The sequence below is a fragment of the Lagopus muta genome, chromosome 4, assembly GCF_023343835.1.
Source record: "Lagopus muta isolate bLagMut1 chromosome 4, bLagMut1 primary, whole genome shotgun sequence".
In the NCBI taxonomy this organism is placed as follows: Eukaryota; Metazoa; Chordata; class Aves; order Galliformes; family Phasianidae; genus Lagopus; species Lagopus muta.
In genome coordinates this window covers 5,752,010-5,772,385 of record NC_064436.1, presented here as the reverse complement: position 1 = coordinate 5,772,385, position 20,376 = coordinate 5,752,010, and the positions used below count along the sequence as shown (strand labels likewise).

Genomic DNA, 20,376 nt, shown 5'->3' with positions numbered 1-20,376 from the left:
TGTTGCAGAGCAGAGGAGACTGAGGCAGGCATCAGCTCCTCACAGGGAGTGGAGGGTAGTATTGATCTCTGCTGTCTGGTGATATTGACAGGACCCAAGGAAATGGAATGGCATAGAGCTGCAATAGGGCGAGGTCGGGCTGAGTGTTAGGAAGAGGCTCTGCACCAGAGTGTAGTCGGTCACTGCCCAGGGTAGCAAGTTGCCAGAGTTCAAGGAGCATTTGGACATTGCTCACAAACATAGGGTTCAATATTCGGTAGTTCTGTGAGGAGCCAGGAGTTGGACTCAGTGGTTCCTGTGTGTCCCTTCCAACTCTAGGCATCCTGTTACTCTGTTTACGTCATACAGCCAGCATGATGTGAATATGGAGGTGCTAAAATAAAGGAATCTAGGTTCAAAATTTGCTTCTTATCCCCAGTTTTGATTTTGTTGTCTTTTATCATTTTTTTGATAGAAGTTTCATTAGCATCTGCGTTGTGAAAGTCTGCTTCTGTCTGACCACGTTTGCCAGTTGAGTTATTCAGTGGGTGCCTTGGTGCGGAGGACATGTTCTCTCTTTGCTTTGCCAGGTTGTGCAGTAAGTACAAAGGGAGAGCTTCTGGATCAGGGAGTGAGCCAGACATCTCAATCAGCTTCTGCTCACCACTCTGTAAAGCAAATTATTCAAAGCACAGGTGAGGGCACTGGTTAAAAATTCAGATTTCGATGTGTGTTTTAGGTGGTGCTTGGTGGGAATATGTAACAGGCTATGGAGAGTAACTCTCTGACCACAGATGTTTGGGTTCTTGCCCGTAAGAGGAAATGGAGAATAGCTGTTAGGTATGTTCTGATGTTCAAGTTTAAAGAAGTAATGAAAAATGAGTGGAACAAGGTGCACTTAGTAAAGAATCTCTGATATGAAAACTAATATAAAGCCATCAACAGAAACAAAAGAGTTTGCAAATAGCCTTAGTGACCAGATTAAGTGATGTACAGTTTGTCAAGTTTTTCCTAGCACTGCTGGGAATGGTGTGTTATGCATTCATCTCTCCCCTGGGAAGCAGAGCAGAAATGAATGAAAACCATCATAAGATGGTAAACGTTTTTAAGCGTACAGAATGCATACAGAATTTTGAGCTGTGTTTCCCTTCCTTCCCTTCCTCTCCCCTTCCCCCCCCCACCCACAGGAAATCTGAAAACAAAAATGGAGCAACAAGTATTTTATATTGTTTAATTAATTTATTTATTTATAAAATCAGACATTTTGTAATTGATTGCAATTACTGCCTCTTTTTGTTATTAAGCAGATTCGTAATCTCTTACCCACTGAAAGCATTTTATGTTATGTTAGTCTCTTTAATTAGCTACGTTTCAACAAAGTTCTTTAAGAAACTTGATGGAATTGTAGAGCTTACAGAAGTACGGCTGTGAGAAAATGATGAAGCTTTCTGTAGTGTGAGAATTGATGTTGTAGCTCCAAATCCTAATAAGGGCAACCACACAAAGTATTTATGGCACCCCATAATGACTCCTAAAAACAAGGTGCATACATGTATAAAAAACAAGCAAACAAAAAACTTGCAAACCAAATAAAGATTCTGAGATTAAAAGTGAATTAAGTAATATTTTCTAGTAGGTGCATGAAATTTGTTTGAAGGACTCTTCTCTTGAGAACTTTTTTTTTCAAGTTGCTTTTGTGTTATTCTCTGTTGATTCATATTTGACCGGGATCTGTGGTCGTGGCTGTTGGATCACCTCATTTCTTTCCTTAACAAGAAGAAATTCTCATTCTTGTTTTGCCATGAACTGGTGAAATGTTTTCAAACTGTTTTAAGGGAAGGGGAAAACTGAGTAACAATTGGGCAGAAACATTTATGCTGGCTATATTGTTGCCAAGTGCAAAAAGTTGAAGAAGTAATGATTATGTAGTTTTGCCTGTGTGTTTAAAAGAACAGTGGTTGAGTCATTCTTCCACTTGTACAACTTAGAAGTTAGGCTGTGTTTCATAGTGTCAGTTAGTTAGCCAAGTAACTGTTTGGGATTGTTTAAAAAGTCATTGTAATGTTAATGCCAAATTTGGAGGAACACAAAACATGGTTGTCATCAATAATTACTGTGTATTTAAATAATCAAAACATAGAAATGATCCAAGGTGGAACAACTTCATCCAGTACTATGGTAGCAATTGGATAATAATACTTTCTTCTGGACTACATCTTGGATAGTTTTGCTTAAGCTGTTTTGTTGTGGCTTTTTTTTCTTTTTTTACATAAAATATGTTTGGATATTTAGTGTTTGTAAAACGATGATGACTGTATGAGGCTCTGTTCAGAGGAACAAAGAGGTCTCCAGTGGGATTGATTCTGCTGAACAGAAATGGCAGGTGTTACTTTGCATTACAATAGGATCAGTACAGCACCTCCTCCATTATGTCCCTTCATAATGCTACTGCAATTTCCATCAGCATTGTTACTGGAGTTCTTCAAGGGATGTGATCAGTAGTTATGGAGGCTATTAAAGTAACTATCGGTTCTGTTGATAATCTTAAAAAGATTTAAACCTGAATGCAGTGTTTATAATTGCAGATTTTTTTTTATCTGGTGTCTCCTATTCCTATCATTACTTAAGCATATATTATTTTCCTTCTTATTTCTTCAGTTGTGAAGCTGTGCAAAAAAAAAAAAAGAAAAAAAATCACTGAAGAGAAACACATTCTTTAAGATGCTAGACTATTTTGTCAGAACCAACATGCTGATAGGGATCTCCCTCCTTCTCTTCAGAGCTTTGCTTCCTTCACTGCCAATGACAGCAAAATTGCTCACTTGGATACCACAGTCCTTTGAGCTACAGCCTCCTTTGCTTTACTTCAGATTCTTCCCTTTTCTTTCTTGTTAATTTTATGCACTCCTCTGGTTCATCCTCCAACTGTTTGTTAGAATGGTTTGTAAGCTTAATTTTCTGCAGAAAGACCTGCTCTACATTTATCTGTTGTTCTGCCTTCAGCATCAGCTCTGATGTGCACCAGCACAGAGACTTGTCCCTTTTCCATCTCAGTTAGGTCTCATTTGTATTGTGTATGTGTCTCATTGATGTAACACTGGGTTATACCCTCAGTCTAGTTGAAAATGTGGGCCTGTCCAATGGAGACTCATTGCTGTATGCTCACCTTCAGAAAGAACTTTTGAAAGAGACTCTGCTTTGCAGCTTCTCTAAATAGCACCACGCAATACTGAATCTAGAAAAGAATATCTAGTAAGTGGGTTCGCAGTAAACTTTATTTTTGTGCCTTCTTTTCATGCAGGAAGAGCTCAGACTATTCAATCTTCAGGTATAAGGACTGTTTCTGAAAGTTATCCTTTTTTCCTGCCACATTCTTAGCGATTGTTTCTGTACTTCTCTCTGTTGCCATATTTATGCTATAACCAAACTGCTATCTGCTTATTGATGCTTGCTTTCTTTGATAGCATTTGAAATGTAATTCTAAATCAAGGAACACACACGCCTTAAGGAGGAAGGCTTTTTGTCTTTAGCTTTCTGAGGAAAGATTTTTCCTCCTGTACACTGCAAAATGCAATATCATCACTCTAATTGTCAGTTGTTTGTATGTAAAATCCCTCATCAGACCTATGGCAGTTCGTAGGGCTGAATTTTATTTTCAGTTTTACAGCATGCACTCAACAGTGCTCTGCTTAAAACAGTGAAGTTCATATCCTTGAACTAACAACTGCCCAGCCTTTGCACATCAGTCCATCTTCCTTTCAACAGAAGCACTACTTTTCCCTGTTTGTTTCACTGAGTTCTTTGGAGCAACTGAATTTTCTGGATTTGGGATCTGTAATGCCAACATAAGGCATTTGCAAGTCTGTACTATGCTATTTAGCCTTCTTGTATTACAAATAATATACAGATATTAAGTCCTGATGGTGAAGGATGTTTTTGTTCCCTGTTCTCACCCTGTCATTAAAAGAATTTGCTCTTATACCAGTCTGAAATTTAGATTTCACATATCTAGTAGTATTGCTAAGCAGAAGAGTGTGAACATTTGGAATAGGTTATACATATATAGAAAAGAAATTGCATGAAACTTATCAACCTGGATAAAAATACAATTATGGAAGGATTTTATGAGTCTGTAAATTTATGACTTTATGGAAAAGGAGAAAAAAGAGCACCACTCACTCTCCCAAGAAAGAAGGAACTAATTATGTGATAGAGTACTGGTTAGTTATTGAGTCATACATTGACTGCTCATTTATCTTTTTGCAGTTGGGATTTTAGCTGATGTGTTTCTTATTTTTTTTTGCATAGTACAACCTTTTTGTGTATCATCAAACAGTTTCAGATATAATAGAATTGAAATGACTGAGTTCAGAATGAGACACAAGCAGGCATGAACTGACCACATCACTTCAACTGCATGCTCCTTTCCCAATACTTCCTGATTTTATGCTGTCAAGTCAGTTCCCAAATACCATCACATTTTCCTTAGCTCTGCATAACACTCAAGGTTATTACCCAGCTGCCAAAAGTGTAACTGACTGACAGTGGGAAGAAGTTAGGATAAACAATAATGTTTTATGGTTAGCACAGTGCAGAATAAAATGTCAGCTTCAATTTCTCGACTATGAGCATTCACAAGCACTGTATCCACTGTATCCATCTTGCCCTTCAAAGTACTTTTTCATCCTCAGCAAAGTAATGGGAAGAGACAAGGGAATCATATGTCTGACAGATGCAGCATTTGCCTATTTGAGGACTTCTCCTTTGACTTAATCATGCACAGGAATGCTATTGATATCCTCTGATTTCTGTGTAAAGGATAAGGTTTATTTTTATTGCATATTGCAGCTCATTATATTGTATGGAAAGGTTATTATGGCTGCAGACCTGAACCACGCAGAGGTAGAAGATGCACGAGAACACAGCTCAGATTTTGAGCTAAAAGAATTCAGAAAAGCTTCACTTATTTGGGCAATCATTCTGTTTATAAATGAAAGCTATCCTTAAAAATACAGAACAAGTAGACTTGAATACAGAGCAGAACTGTGTTGGAATGGTAGCGCTGTTTGTTGGTGAGTGACAGTTGTGGGGCTCATACAGTGTGGGGTTTGATTAAAAAATAAAGCTGCAACTCGCTTTGTTTTGCTTGAAAAAGTTCTGTAAAGAATTGCTTTGTTCTTTTAATGCCTCCAATATTCAGAAAACAGAGTTGATGCTGCATTGACACTTAGATTAAAAATTAATTGTATTATAAATGTATAAATTCTTTATAAATGTATAAATCATTATAAATTTTATATAAATTGTATAAACTTTTATGTAAATTAGTATAAACTTTGTTAATTTTTTTGAGAAAAGGATGAGTTTCTATACCAAAATACTTTAAAGATAATTCATATTATCTATAATTTAGGAAGTCTTTTCCTTTCTTGCTCATTCCTAAATTTGCTACTGGATAAAATGCATTAAATAATCTATTTCACTGACATTTGTTTCTTGCATGGTGTTAGAATTCTTATATCACCTGATGAATCAGATTGTGCTGCCCTTGCTGGCTTTGGACTGGTTCCTGGGTGAGAATGTCTTTGAAATGCAAAGGAATAAATGCATCCTCAAGGAGAGAATAAACAGTTGGGGTTTAATTGTCATAACACAAAATTTCTACTCTGAACAAACGGAGAAAACATTAAATGGGTACTGGATAGGATTGTTCTACTGAAAAGTTTCCTACAGAGAATAGGATTTATTTTTTTTTTTATCAGTGAGTTGACCTTTATTGTGAAAACAGTAAATGTTTATTGTGAACACCAAACACTTTTAATTGAATATCTATCCATAAACAGTGACTAAGAATTCCTACCATAGAATTGTCCGGAAATACTTACTCTTTTTTTCAGTTCATTCCTACACTCCATGTTGGTTTTTTTTAACAGCTTTCCTCTTGAAAACAACTTGGCAATCTGTGCAGTATCAGACATCAGAACTCCATGTACATATAATTTGTACATCTTTTGTAGTAGTCCTTTATGTTCAGCAGTGAAATATTCAAAAAACTGTTTTGTAGATTCATAATATGACTGTTTCTCTCTCTTATTGCAGCCATGGGTAAGCAGCAGAGCTTTATGGTATATTGGTGTTTGAGTTATCACTAAAACTAATGAATTTTGACCTCAGAGATATTGATTCATTGGAACTCATTGCTTCCCTTCTGTTGGGAAGGAGAAATGAAGGTGTTGGTTTCTTAGAGATTCATTTGAAATTCATTTACCAGTTCTCGTACAAGTTGACCTTGAAGATATTTTGAGAAAAAATTGTGTTCTGTGGTAACAGCGTAGGCTAGATTGGCCAGCTGCATTGATTCTTTTGATAGCATCAGGATAAAAAGGATGATTCTTTGTAACTGTTGCAGCTCATCTGAAGAGGGAAGGGGCTGAAGAAATGTGAGATCCAACGCGGAGGCAATCAGCAGAAGTAAAATTAAGGACATCAAGTTTGTCAGTCAGTGATGGACCAAGAGGTCTCTCAGCCATATTCCAGATGGGTGAGCTTTGTGTGTTGTCTGGCCTTATGTAAGACTACTCACTGCTCTGGGTGTAACACAAACTGAGTGAACTGAAAGATTTTCATTTCACCCTTCCTTAGGTTTCTTATCCTCTAAAATGGCCTTAGATTAAATTTAAGCCTGGTATTATTATAGCTCTGTGCATCTGTGCTGAAGAATATAGGTTGCCCTGCTGTCTGTCTAAGCAATTCTTGCCTGCTCTTTTGAGCAACTTTCACAATATCTGAGCTGGAAAATAAAAAGGAAACAAAAGATGTGGGACAGGTGAGCTGAAAAGAAGTTTTGATTTAGAAGTTTTGATTTCTGAATAATCTGTTCTTCCTTTCATTCTCTTAATTTCCCATCCCATTTTTATAATTGTTCTTGCTCAAGTGCGACAAAACTTGGATTTATTTATTCTTTATATACAAATTCCAGCAAAACTGTGGAGACAGCACACCATTTGTGTGTGGTTTTGTGCATCTGGACACAGTTCTCTCTCTTCAAGGACTCCTTTATTTACCGTGTTGTTCATTGTTTTTGGTAGATACTTGGCTTCTGATATTGGCTGTTGTACTGTTGGTTGCCTCTAACCAGACAATGATAGAAACACATTTTTGGCTGCTTGGTCTTTGTTCTCTGAATGCATCTGTGAGATGGACCCTCCCAGAAAGGACAAAAATAGTTATGTTGCCTGCAGGCACGAATAGCCTACATCTTAGGGTGTACAGGTGAGGTACTTACCTTTTCCTTATGTTGCCTATCAGTGATTTCCTTCTACTCTTTCACTTAGCTTAAAAAGAAAAAAAGTAAAACCAAAAAACAAAACCCAACAATGGTCAAACACTATTCCAGCAAGAAAAACATCATTCTTTTATCCTGCACTATAGGCATGATAGAAAGAAGTCAGAGGGATCTTATAAAACTTTGCTGAAAAAGCTAGGTGCAACAATGTAAAACTACAAAGATTGATAGTGTAGAGTTTATCTTTCTGAAAATGCTTATTTTTATTCTTCTCTTTATCTTTGTGACTATTACAGAATGTTGCCATCTTGGTAAATTAGTAGAAGTTTAAGCCAAAGCCTCAGTGACAGTATGCATTTCCATGGAAGGGAGCCGTGTTGCATAAAGCCAAAGCTCTCCTTGTTTCCATGTAGCTTCAAGGTAATGACGACTAACACATATCTGTAAGAACTGTGAATTTTCTTTTGCTTTTCTTGCTGGGGGAGCTGCTGTATTGCAAAACTGTGCATGTTTGCAACACTGCCAGTAATTTTTGCATTTAAGATGTACTGAAAAGCAAGTTGTTATTACTACTTACCTTCCTACATGAACGCTGAAGTAAGTCAGATGCTGGTCCTAAATAAGCAAATTAAGAGAAAATTATATTATCTCACTTCAGAGTTATGGAAACTGAACAAAGAGTTCAAAGATGAAATTAAGGTCATGGCCATTTTGAGCTAATTCAAAGATTGTGTTTTTACTCAGCAAACAGTATCTTTGCTTATGTTCACTCTCAGTTTGTTCTTCATACATTTTTTTATGGGAATTCAAACCCTTTGAAGAGCTGATGAAAGTACATACCTTCTTTTTTTTTTTCTTTTTTTTTTTAAATCAACTTGCAAGTTGATTTGAGAAGTCCTCCTGTCTGTGATAACCATATAGCAGGATTCCTGCAGCCACGCTGCTCCCTGTGCTCGGGAGTGTTGTGCCAGAGGCAGGCAACCGCAGAAACCAAGATGCCCCAGTTTCTCCTTCCTTGCATGACAAGAGGTGGCAGTGTAACCCTGTACAAATATGGGATAGGTGCTGGTTCACTCATCTAAACTCCTCAGTTATGCGTGTTTGTAGGTAGTAGTCCTTCAGAGCAAAGTGTTGGGGCAGTTGGTGACAAAAGGATTTGGACTGCTGAGTTAGTAAATGACAGTACCACTAGAAGGTTTCCTCATTTATAGGATTGGTTTGTGTTGGGCCAGGTGAGATTCAAAAACTGGGCTGAGCAGCTTTCTACATTTTTTACTTAGGTAAAGTGAAACGCGATCTTATTTCTGAGAGCTTTTTTGGGGGGGAAAGGTGGTCTTTAGATGCTGCTAGAAAACACACACCCTCAACATGGGCATTGTGACTCAAAGTGCTAGTACAACCTGCTTTAATGTAGTTCTGCATTATTTATTAAAAATGATGCATTAAAAAAATAAAAACAACAACAAAAGTTTCACAGGTGGCTGAGAAGTAATTAACATTTGGCTACTGAAGAAACAAATGTTAATTGAAATGTGCTAGAGGCATGCTCAGAAGTAAGCAGGGCAGTCATCAATGCTGGATGCGCTTCTCTGGGCTATCACAGTGTATAACAAGGCAATAAATATGTTTTGTAATGTCTTACTTGTTATTTGATATTGATGTGATTTACCTTACAGCCTGCTATTTTGCAGTACTTCAATCACATATCAACATACAGCAGCAAACTCTGAAAACGACATAGTGAAATACAAGCAGGTATGGAGTGCATTGTACACATGACAGAAAATGAAGTGAGGCAAACAATATTTTAGAATAGGATTATTCATTTTGCTAGAGACACTTAATAGAAATATTTTTGTGCATTGATTATTGATAATCCAGACACTTCATGATATAAACTATATACTATCTACTATATTTTCCAAACTATTAGGTTGTTTTTCAACCATTAGGCTGGAGTCCACCATTAAGTACTTCTGGACTGTTTCATGGCTGATTTTTATTTTAAACAAGAACAGAGAAAAAGCTTGTCATTTAACTGCTTGAAAGAATTACACTGTGGAATAGTTACGGTTCATTCAGATTTTCTCTTTTTCAGATGGGGGAAATTTTACTAAAATTCTTCCATTATTCAAATACAAAATATATCCACACTCAGTCCCTAAGAAATGAAAGTGAAAAAAAGCCAGATTAGAGAAAGGATTTTTTTTCAGAGCAGAAGTCCAACAGTCTGACAACTGTATGTGTGAAAGGGCATTGAGTGAGGCTTTGACTAGAATATAGTAGTGTGTATGAAAAATGGTCCTTCAGTTAACCTGGAGTTTTTAAAGGACTGTCAGTCCTGACAGCACTTATGAATAGACCCTATATGCTTGCATTTTTCACTAGTTATGCCCTCGTAAAACTTTCTTAATCATTGGAAATTTCACATTTGGCATTGCTGCCATAATTTTTTTAAATGGTCAGTTAAATGAAGACATTCTCTTGAAGCACGTTTAGTGTGTTTTAAATGCTTTTCAGTGAGGAGAAGAATTTATGAGATATCATAAAACATTCTCTACAGCTGGTGGCTGGTACAAAAGTCTAAATGAAAGTGTTTGAATTTCTGGGCAGAATTATGTGAAGTTTCTGAATCATTAACCACTTACTTTATATTCTCATTAAACCACCTGTTTTAAACTTTGTTTTGCAAGAAATCTGCAACTGCTTTGGCCCCCATTTGCTAAAATACTTCTCAGCGGTTAAATTTTTAGGGGGCTTTCTGAACGGAAAAGGGATGTTAGTAAGATTTTCCAGATTCAGGCTGGTTTTGTTGGTTGGTTTTTTTTTAATCACTGTAGCACTCACCAAGTTGCTTCTGTGGTGACTATTTCTATCTGAAGATGCATGGATGCATGGTTTTGTTCAGCTTGTTCTACCAGTAATCAACCTTCATATCCAGTAGCTGTGAGAAACAAAGAGGTTAAACCTCATCAAGATGAAGTAGTGGTGAGTTTTCTTCATAATGTGGATACGCTTCACTAAAAACCAGGCTTCCTACTACTTTGTCCAACAGTGAAAATAGCGTAACGCATGTACAAAGAGCAGAAGACAGTCAGCTGAAAACACAGTATCTTCTGATTTGCCTTTTGATTTCCTTCACAAGGAAAGTAAGGTAAATACTAAAGAGAGATGTTAGAAAGCAATCTAAATCTGAGATGATGGAAAACATGGCAAGTTTGTTTGCCTAAAGTCCATGTTCACACATATCTGAAGTATGTTAACGTGATTCTTCTTAGCCTTCTGGAGTTAAAAGTCTCACAAAACAGCACTGTGCTGTGACAGAGAAACACTTTCAAAGCATTATGTTATGAGAAATGTATAAAGTGCTTTCTATGGCATTATTTTATAAAGGAAATTTACCAGTTTTTCATTCCCAGTTCTTCAGGGTGTAGAACTGTTATTTTATGCAGCTGATACAACTTCATTTGTTCAATTTCCCTTAACGAAACTTTCTAAAAGAAAACAAAAGTTCTGATACAAGAAAATAAAGACCAATTGCTGAAAATAATGACTGCCAAGCTGGAGAGTTGTCCTATCCCCTCAATTAGATTGAGCTGTATTGGTGCCTGATTGCTGCTAATTAAGCATTTAAAAGGTTTCACATAGGCTGGAGCTTCAGGCTCTAAACAAAAGAAAACATCCATAGTTCGTTATGCCTTGAAGATCATATGGTCAGATAGTATTAACTCCTTAATTATAATTTCATATCAGTTATTTTTCTGAAGAGCTGGCAGACAGTTTTTGTATTTACCCCATTATATCTTTGCGAATTAAAGCACAGACACACAGAGGTAGTGCTGTATAAAGAAATAAAAGAACAATGTTGTTATTTATATCACTCTTTTTGAGTTATATACCTACGTGTTCACAGCTAATAAATTAAAAGTTCACTGGATATTCCTTATTCTTTTAAATGAGGTGAAGGATGAATTTATTTGCAAGAGTATCATTCTTCCATCCTCCCAACATTCAGTAGCAAACTACTGATTCAAAATAATTTGTGTAAGGGATAAAAATGAAGGAAAAAAAGCATGCAGTTTGCTTTAACACATCTTATGGGACAGAAGCACGCTCTGCATTGCACTAAAGCTATAATTGCATGTGAACTCAGTTCATTATCCTCTCTTGCAGCCTCATGTGAGGGTTAAGCAGAAAGACAAAAAACATGAAATGAGTTCAGAAGACATTGCACACCTCAAAAGAAGACAAGCCTGGAAAGTAAACCTCTGTTGTCTTACCTAAAATGAAGAAAACAAGCTAGCTTAAAATTACTCATGCCACCCTAAGATAAACAGAAGATGGTGGAGGCAGAGAAGACCGCGGAGGTGAGGTAAGGCATTTGTGGACAAGTACAACTGTTTCTTCTGGTGGACAATGGGAAGGTGACCAATGTCATTTACCTGGATTTGAGCAAGGCCTTTGACGTGGTCCCACATCCTTATCTTCAAATTGGAGGGATGCGGATTTGATGGGTGGACCATCTGATGGATAAGGAATTGGTTGAAAGGCCTCAAACACAGCGTGGTGATTAATGGCTCTATGTCCAGGTGGAGGCCGGTAACGAGCGGCATCCCCCAGGGGTCTGTCTTGGGACTGGTGCTCTTCAACATTTTTATCAGTGACATCAATGATGGAATTGAGTGCACCCTCAGCAAGTTTGCTGATAACACCAAGCTGGGCAGTGCAGTTGACACAGTGGAAAGAAGGGATGGCATTTGGAGGGACCTCAACAGGCTTGAAAGGTGGGCCTGGGTAAACCTGATGAGGTTCAACACAGAAAAGTGCAAGGTTTCGCACTTGGGCCGGGGGAATCCCAAGCATCCATACAGACTGGGAGGAGTGGTCCTTGAGAGCAGCCCTGCAGAGAAGAACCTTGAGGGTCCTGATAGATGAAAAACTTAACATGAGCTAGCAGTGTATTCTTGCAGCTTGGGAAACAAATGATATTCTGGGCTTTATCAAAAGAGGGGTGGCCAGAAGGGACAGGGAGGTGATTGTCCCCCTGTACTCTGCTCTTGTGAGGCCCCATCTGGAGTACTGTGTCCAGGTCTGGAGCCCGCAGTATAAAAAAGATATGGAGCTGTAGGAGAGGGTCCAGAGGAGAGCCACAAAGATGATCAGGGGACTGGAGCACCTCCCATACGAAGACAGGCTGAGGGAGCTGGGCTTGTCAGCTTGGAGAAGAGAAGGCTGTGACCTTATTGCAGCCTTTCAGTACCTAAAGGTAGCCTATAAACAGGATGGGAGCCAACGCTTTGAAAGAATAGATAGTAGCAGGACAAGGAGAAATGGTTTAAAGTTGAGGGAGGGAAGATTTAGGTTTGGATGTCAGGGGTAAGTTCTTTACAGAAGAGAGTAGTGAGGTGCTGGAACAGCTGCCCTGAGAGGCTGTGGATGCCCCGTCCATCCCTGGAGGTGTTCAAGGCCAGGTTGGATGGAGTGCTGGGCAGCCTGGTCTGGTATTAAATGGGGAGCTAGGCGACCCAGGTTTTGAGGGAGGGGTGGTGGAAGTGGAGCTGATCCTCGAGGTCCCTTCCAACCCAAACCATTCTGTGATTCTTTGGCCCTGGCAGAGTTGTCCTTGCTGTGTCCAGCACACCTGGGAAAGGCAACCAGAACAGTGATGAGCCTCTTCTACACACGTTCTTCTTAGGGACAGGGCAATCTCAGCTTTGCTGAAGGTCTCTCGTTGTTATTCTGTGTTGCTATCTTTCAGCTTGATGAAGGTGCAACAGGAAATTGTGAAGAAGATTTAGAGCACAGCTTGTAGTCAAGAATAGTTTGATGTGATAACTGTAATGATGTCAAGTATCTTGAAGTCAGAAGTAGCTTGAGATGCGTGCTGTTAAAGATATTACGAACATGTTGGTATACTGTCACAGCTTTTAATCTTACTAGGTATAATTATGTCACATGTTTGCACATATTTAAATAATTCTTCTGTTTAATGCAGGGAAAAAAACGTTAGAGGAGCATTTCTGGCTATAAGCATACCAGTATTTTATCTGATCTGTGGTCTGTAACAGGCATGGAACAGCCCTTTAAAGTGATTAATGTATTGTTGATGTATTGATATTTGTACACAGTATTGTTTTCTATCAGCCTCCAAACTGGAGCATGGCATGCCTAGTATCTTTCATCTACAAATCTTGTTTGCTCAATTAATACAGAGCCTATAATGGTTGCCTGTTGCTGCCTTGCTAAATTTTGTTGCTGAAGTAACAGTGTGTAATCAGAGAGTTTTACTCTTAGGTTTCTCTTGACAAAGCATGAGGATTACGTGGGAGATGGTGAGTGCATCTCATCTGAAAGCTAGTGGCAGTCCATTGCCCCTGACCTAGCCTTTGCACTCTGAAACACTTCAGGTCTGGTGGCACCAGTCAGGGCTGTTCCCTACAGTGACTATGGATATATTTATTGTATATTCACTGTGCTTTTCACCTCCTCTGGATGCCCATCTGAAATAATCTCTGGGCAATTGTTAGGCAGTGTACAGTTTGTCTCCTACAGATCAATATCCTAGGCTAGAGGGACTGTACTGGTAGTTCAGCACTTCTGCATGAGCACAATTAATTACATAGGTGAGCCCAGTGTTTAGACATCCTTTCATCCTTGATCTGCCTAACAACCTCTCTGCTAGGGATTATCCTCTCTCTTCACTGACTGATACAGCAGCATACTTTATCTGTGTCATTGGAGATAAAGATAAAGACAACAGCACTGTCTATTGGTGCTCTGAGTTCTGTAGCATTTTTAAAAAGTGCTTCTCTAATGTAAACTCCATTATGAAAGATATAAAGGAAGCCCCCGTTGCAAGTATTCTAATCAAAGGAGAGCTCCCCAGGTGCCATTGAGGACAGAAATTGTGATGAGCTCTTTTCTGCTCTAAATTACTAATTAACTTTTTCTAAAGAACACCTACTAGGAATCTTGAAGTTTTATGGCAAATGCTAAACAGCAGCTGTTTTTTAATTGTTGTTTGCATTCTGTATCTCTGGAATGATAAGCTGGAGACACTCCCAGTTAGAAGCACTGCAGATCAGAGAGAACATCATTAATGTAAGAGGAGAGGACTTAAGCATACAGAAGACATGACATTTATGGACGAGTTTTAATAATCCTCTCTCTAGGGTTTTTTTTGCATGTTAGCATTTCTATGGCTTGTTTTGTGGCATGGATGACTCTCATGCTGTTGTGAGAATCTCATGCTGAATATCTGCCTATCATGCCACAGAGCATTAATTACAATTTTAAATCTTTAAATTCTATACAACAATCACTGTTTAGATTTTTACCTTTAAAGAGCTGTTATCATTAGAGAATCATCGATGATCATCTTGATTATTCAAGAAAATCACTGCTTACAAGAAGAAGCCTTTTGTGTCAAGTTTTTGAGCAGCTGCCACTCTGTATGTGTATACTCCTCTGCTCACATTTGTAGTGTCCTTCATTGTACTTAGCCCATTGATGGACTTGTGTGGGCCAGTGTATAAATGTATGCACAACTCTTATTCGTGAGCACACATCTTATATATGATTGATAACCCATTGTATTAGTACAGAATACGTGTATGATTCTGTCTTTTTTTTTGTCTAGGTTTTCAACAATCACAAAGGAGGAAAAATGCTGGTGAGAGGAATACTTGGAAACAGAAGGTAGGAAAGAAGAAAGGTTAAAATTTTGAAAGTGCTTTCTTTGAATAATTTATTTAACACTTCATAATAGGTGACATAAATTTCAGCTCTGTCAAGCCAATTCAGATACATAGTATAGGTTTGGGAATGTAATTAAAACATTTTTGTACAGCTCAAAAATATTTTTGGAGAATATTGCAGGAGAAACTAACTACTCCTAATTACATTTTGATCACTATAGGAGTTAGAGACAGCTAGGATACATTGAATCAAGTTTAATCCACAAACATGCCTTATGAAAAGGCTGTTTTTAGGGCTTAACGTACAAAATCTAAAGATTTAACAAAATCCTAATGCTGCTCTTTATACATGTGATGGTTGGTTCCAGGAGTGACCAGCAGAGTATTACAGAGACCAGGTTGCATTCTCGTTGTGGGTAGCCTCAATTCACCATGCTAGTGGGTCTGATCTGTATTTCCCTCAGACAGCAGTGGGGCCTTTTGCTACAGAAACCTTTCTGTGTTGTTTTCTCAGTAGTCTGTCATGCAATTTGGCTGCAAGAGAGTGAGTGGACATGCTGGTCTTGCAGGGGGCAAATCCATGTCATATGGATATACACACCCCGCCATGCAAGGCACTTCTTGTGATGGATCAGTTGTTACATCACCCCAGATCTAGAAACTGAGAGTATGCATCAGTAGGTGTGCCTCACAGGCATCTGGCAAACTTAGCTTTGGGGCTGCTTTTACACTGCTGTCTCATTGTAACTGGGACCTGTCTCCAGTGAACCATGTCTGATTGGAGGTTCAGTGAGTGCGTGTGATAGATTGCTGCTGGGTTAGAGGTCTGGCATCTTTAACATTTATCCACCTTCGTGTGAATGACTATAAAAACTGCAAGGCAGTGAGAGCTCTGATTTCAACGAGGACTGCCTGCGTGAACAAGGTGTGCACACCTGCCTCGGTGTGAACTTTTGGGCAAGGAGGCATTTTATATTAAACTGTCCTTTCCATCAGCTAATCTTACGCTTGCCATGGAAATTCAGTTGCGAACTGACCCCAGTCCATAATGCTATACATAAATTACTAACAGAACTTTGAAGTTATTTCCCCATGGAGGAAGTTCAGAAGTATTTCCCAAGGGGATTTTAGTCAGACATGTTTTGGAAATCAAAGAAAATAACAGGCAAGAGGTTCAGTATCCGAGAGAGCCTTGTAGCAAGGAGGACAATATTAGTAATGATTCAGAGTATCAATCACGTCAGAATATTCTAATAGGCCAAGTAACCTCCCAGTATAGTTAATCAACTGTTTTTATATAGATACAAGTGTGCACTTGTATGTGTATGCAGACAGATATGTAAAGAAAACCAGAGGTATTTTTGGTTGTGGGAATATTCTTATTTGAACGTTTTCAAGATTGTGAGTTAAATAGCTGTTTTCCCTGTGTAGGTAATAGCTGTCAGTTATGCCATCCTAACAATGACTCCCTACCAGGTTTCACACATACAAGTCATCACGCGTTTTGTAACAATTTCTGAAATGTAAATTATTTACATAGAGAATTTTTACTGCCTAGTTGGGTTGCTCCAGTGGTTTATGAATCTTTAATATTTGAAATAAATAATTCATGCCCATTTCCTTTTTCATCTGGTACTAAGAAATCCTTTAATATTCAGAGTAAGTATGTTTTAGGGATTGTAGGCATTTCTTGAATGTAGGTAGGATGATTCACAAAAATTAAGGCCTTGCTGCAGTGATGTTCTTCAGTCACATTCTTAATTCTGAGGGTCGTTAAAAGGCCCAGCACAAGATTGTGCTGAATTCCCTGGGAGTTAGTATGTGCTCAAGTGCCTTCCTGAAGAAAAGCCTTAACTCTTGCTGGGCTTCTACAGCCCTTCAGAATCCTTCCTGAAGGCAGGTTTTGTGCTGCAGACAGAACAGGCTGCAAGTGCAGTGACTTTCTTAGCTTGGCTTGAAGCTGCTTGCAGCTGCTCCTGCTTTCAGAGAGTTTAGAGGAGAAGAGAGTGCATGGAGTCACACTCAGGTTTCCCTCATCCTAGCTTTTCTCATATACAAATCCTCATTGTCATAAAGAGAGAATCCATCAGGTGTCAGCAGATCACACTGAGAAGACTGAGAAGCTGGGCACTTCATCTGTGCAGATCAGGACAGACTTTCACTTTTGCACTGTTCTGAGCGTGCTTAATCAGTCAGAAATGAGCTCATGCTATGAATGACGTGTTTCTTGTATCTGTTGGCTGTGTTTTTCAGGCGCTTATAACTCATTCCAAAGGAATCCAAGCTGAATTTGCATTTCTAAGTGGGAATTCAACTTAATTTCGTATTGGAAACTCAGCTGTTATCCTTTTATTGGTGAAATTAATTTTTTTCATCCTGACTCCTTTCTGCGTGTTCTAAACATCTCTGTTCTGCTTCTTTTTTTCCTTACACTTCTTTTGTTGCCTTCGTGCCTTTTGTGTGGGTTCACCTCGAGGGACATGGCCATCTCAGAAGTGCTGTTTGGATATTGCATATGACTCTTACCAAAGTGCCCAGAAAAGCCATGCTGGCAGAAGAAGGATAGAAACAGGTACCTGGTTGGTACCAACATTTGAACTGTTGTTTCTTAATCTGAAGTCGGGTATACGTATATTAAAAGAACCTGCTCTCCTTCCTATAAATTGAAGTGAGACAAGTATTTAAAAGTTAATAATAGAACCAAGTCAACAAAGCGCAGTCCCTAACAAACAACTCCCTCCACAACCCAACAACCCGAGTTTTTCTTGCAGTATGCCTGTCCCACCTTGATTCTTTTGGGCTCGTTTGTTCTCCTACACCATTGTATTCAAACAACACTGTCTCAACATAGTTTATTTTGAAGAGGAAAAAAGGATGGATTTCTCTTTTAAAAAGTGGTTGCACTAATATCCCTCGAAAATCAAAATTAAAAATCTGAAGTATGCTGATCTGTACCCATCTCTTCAGTTTTACAATCTGGGGCATGTTGGCAAAACAGTTAATTAGGATGTTATTTTTCCAAGGGAAGGTCCTTGTGTTTTATCCAGCCTAATTACGGCTGACATTTGGATTGCCAGCGATTTAGCTAACGACACCAAAGATCTGCTTGCTAAGAGGGTTCATGATTGTTAGGAATTCAATAATAAATTTGATGAAAAGCTAGGACAGTTAGACCAGTGGTGTGCTCCTTCACAAATGTACAAAAGAGTCACTATAAAAAGGGACAATGATGGAATAATTAAGGTGACTGTAAATGGATTCATACATCTAAGACAGATTTCCCGTGCAGAATTGCCGTATGGGTCTGTTACATTGCACATTACTCATAAGTGTTCAGTAGAATTTCTTTTTGATTATAAATACATTAACCCAGCCATTCTTACACATTAGTTAAGTATAGCCGATCATTTACTTGATCGGCTTTTTAACTCATATTACTTCATGCGTATCTGAGGGAAACAACGTGAGGGTTTGAAGGCAAAGCAGGCTTTTGTTAGTTTGAGAACTGTTTTATGGTCGCTACCTGTCTGTTCTTTTAATGGCTGTGTTATAAAGCAGAGCGAAAAACAAACCAGTGGAAGTTGCAGAGATAACTCTAAATGTCTCAATTATAAATTGGAACCTTCCACAGATAATTTATTTGTGGAACATTTGAAAATTTTTAAGGTTAATTTCTGTCTTCTTTTATAGTGACATTAAAACATTCCTGAAAAATTTACCAGTGTAATCAATGGAGAATATTGCAACACTTCCAAAAGAAGAAAGTAAAATGTAATAAAACTATAACAGTATGCTTCCTTGTTAGTAGAAAAGTAAAACAACAGCTTCTGAAAAGGTCAGTTGCAGTGATTTGTTACAGGCTTTCAGTATAGGTTCCTGATGGAATAAGCCTTTTGGTTAGTCAAATTACTTAAGGACATGCATACTGAATATATTTGCTGATATTAAGATTTTCTGAGTGAAATGAGGGAGTCAAAGGGTCTATGATCTGATGAACGTTTCAAGGTATAGTGATGGTGTATGGATTGTTTATGCACAGTGATGATTGGAGTGATTGGATTCTTTTATTATCTATATTTCTGAAAGCTAAACTCTGTAGTATAGATCTAGTATTAAACCCTATTAAAGATTTTTCCCAAGAGGTGTTAAATAACTCTTGAGATGTGATAGTCTTTCTGCCATAAGAAACACCACTTGATATACAAATTACTTATCTGCCAGAAAGTACTGTCTTTTCAGTGACGTTTGAAGAGGTTTTCTACAAAGAGGTAGCTCAGATAACAAAACACCATGTTTCTGTGGTGCAGGAAAAATCGCCCTTCTGTAATTAGCTCAGACATGTCAGGGAATGTCTCCTGACTGTCATGTTTGGAGCAAAGGCAGTGCAAAGTACTGCCCTAGCCTATGACACTGAGCACTACATTGTAGAACAGGAGATGATCAATATGAATTGAATGAGGGCTCGAAACATAGCCTACGCATTTGAAAACTTTTGTCAAAAACATCTGCCTTGGTCTAGATACATGCCCACCTTTGTGACCCAGGCTATCTTTCAAATGCTACAGAATATTACCATTAAACTTAGGGACAAGAACAGTTACTGTAATAGTAACTTCTCCTAAGCTTCTTGAACTGTATCTACAGCTTTATTTTTCACATATACCTGTATTTCATTTCATGTTGCGCTTCGGAACAGTACTTGATTAAAGGTTCTTATCAAGGATGATGCTATATAGAGATACTGTGAAGAAAGCTAAGAAACTTAGCTTAGTTTCCTGTAGTCTTCCTTAAATGAGCTGTGAAAGGATATCGTTCCATTCTATACTCTAGTTTGCACTGCTGGTCTATTTATGCAGTCATAACCTTGCAGTATATTTCCTTTTCACTATGAAGACACATTGATGCAATTCCTTCTTTTAGGGCTTATTGGAGAGGTTTTTTGTGTGTTTTGGTTAATGCAAAATGCAGTTTTGCCTCAGCTTCTGAGCCAGAACAGTAGTAACCATGATACACTTGCTCTGTTTTCTGTATTATTCTACATTTTTGAGAAGTTAACTTGAATTGCATATTCAATTTGCTCCAGCTTTTCTGGATCAGCAGTGTCATATGGAATACAGTGAGAATGTTACTTTGGATATTTTGATTTATAGGCAGGCCAGAGCAGACATCAGAATGCTTTCATCTGAGGTTTCAAAAGACTGTTCTTGAATTTCAGCTTCTATATATGTGATCAGTCAGTTCCCTTTAACAGTGCTATCGTTAGATGTATGTTCTACTGCTCATGTGCACTAAGTTTCTTACTGATCTTTAGAGTGCTGTACACAAACATTGTTTTCTTTTTGATTCTCCCAGACTCTTCAGCATTGCATTTCATTATTTATGCAGTGCTGTTCTGAAAAAAGTTTTAAATTGGAA

General features: G+C 38.2%; 1 protein-coding gene across 4 annotated transcripts in view; it reads left to right on the top strand.

Moving 5' to 3' along the window:
- LOC125691606 (uncharacterized) overlaps positions 1-20,376 on the top strand; it is a 206,110-nt gene that overhangs the window by 73,350 nt on the left and 112,384 nt on the right. For all 4 annotated transcript variants that reach the window (XM_048941108.1, XM_048941106.1, XM_048941104.1 and 1 more), the window contains 7 exons: positions 6,389-6,520; positions 7,068-7,251; positions 7,561-7,684; positions 8,941-9,019; positions 10,105-10,252; positions 11,438-11,636; positions 14,904-14,962. The gene's annotated coding sequence lies outside the window, so the exon portion shown is untranslated. The remainder of the gene's footprint in view (positions 1-6,388; positions 6,521-7,067; positions 7,252-7,560; positions 7,685-8,940; positions 9,020-10,104; positions 10,253-11,437; positions 11,637-14,903; positions 14,963-20,376) is intronic.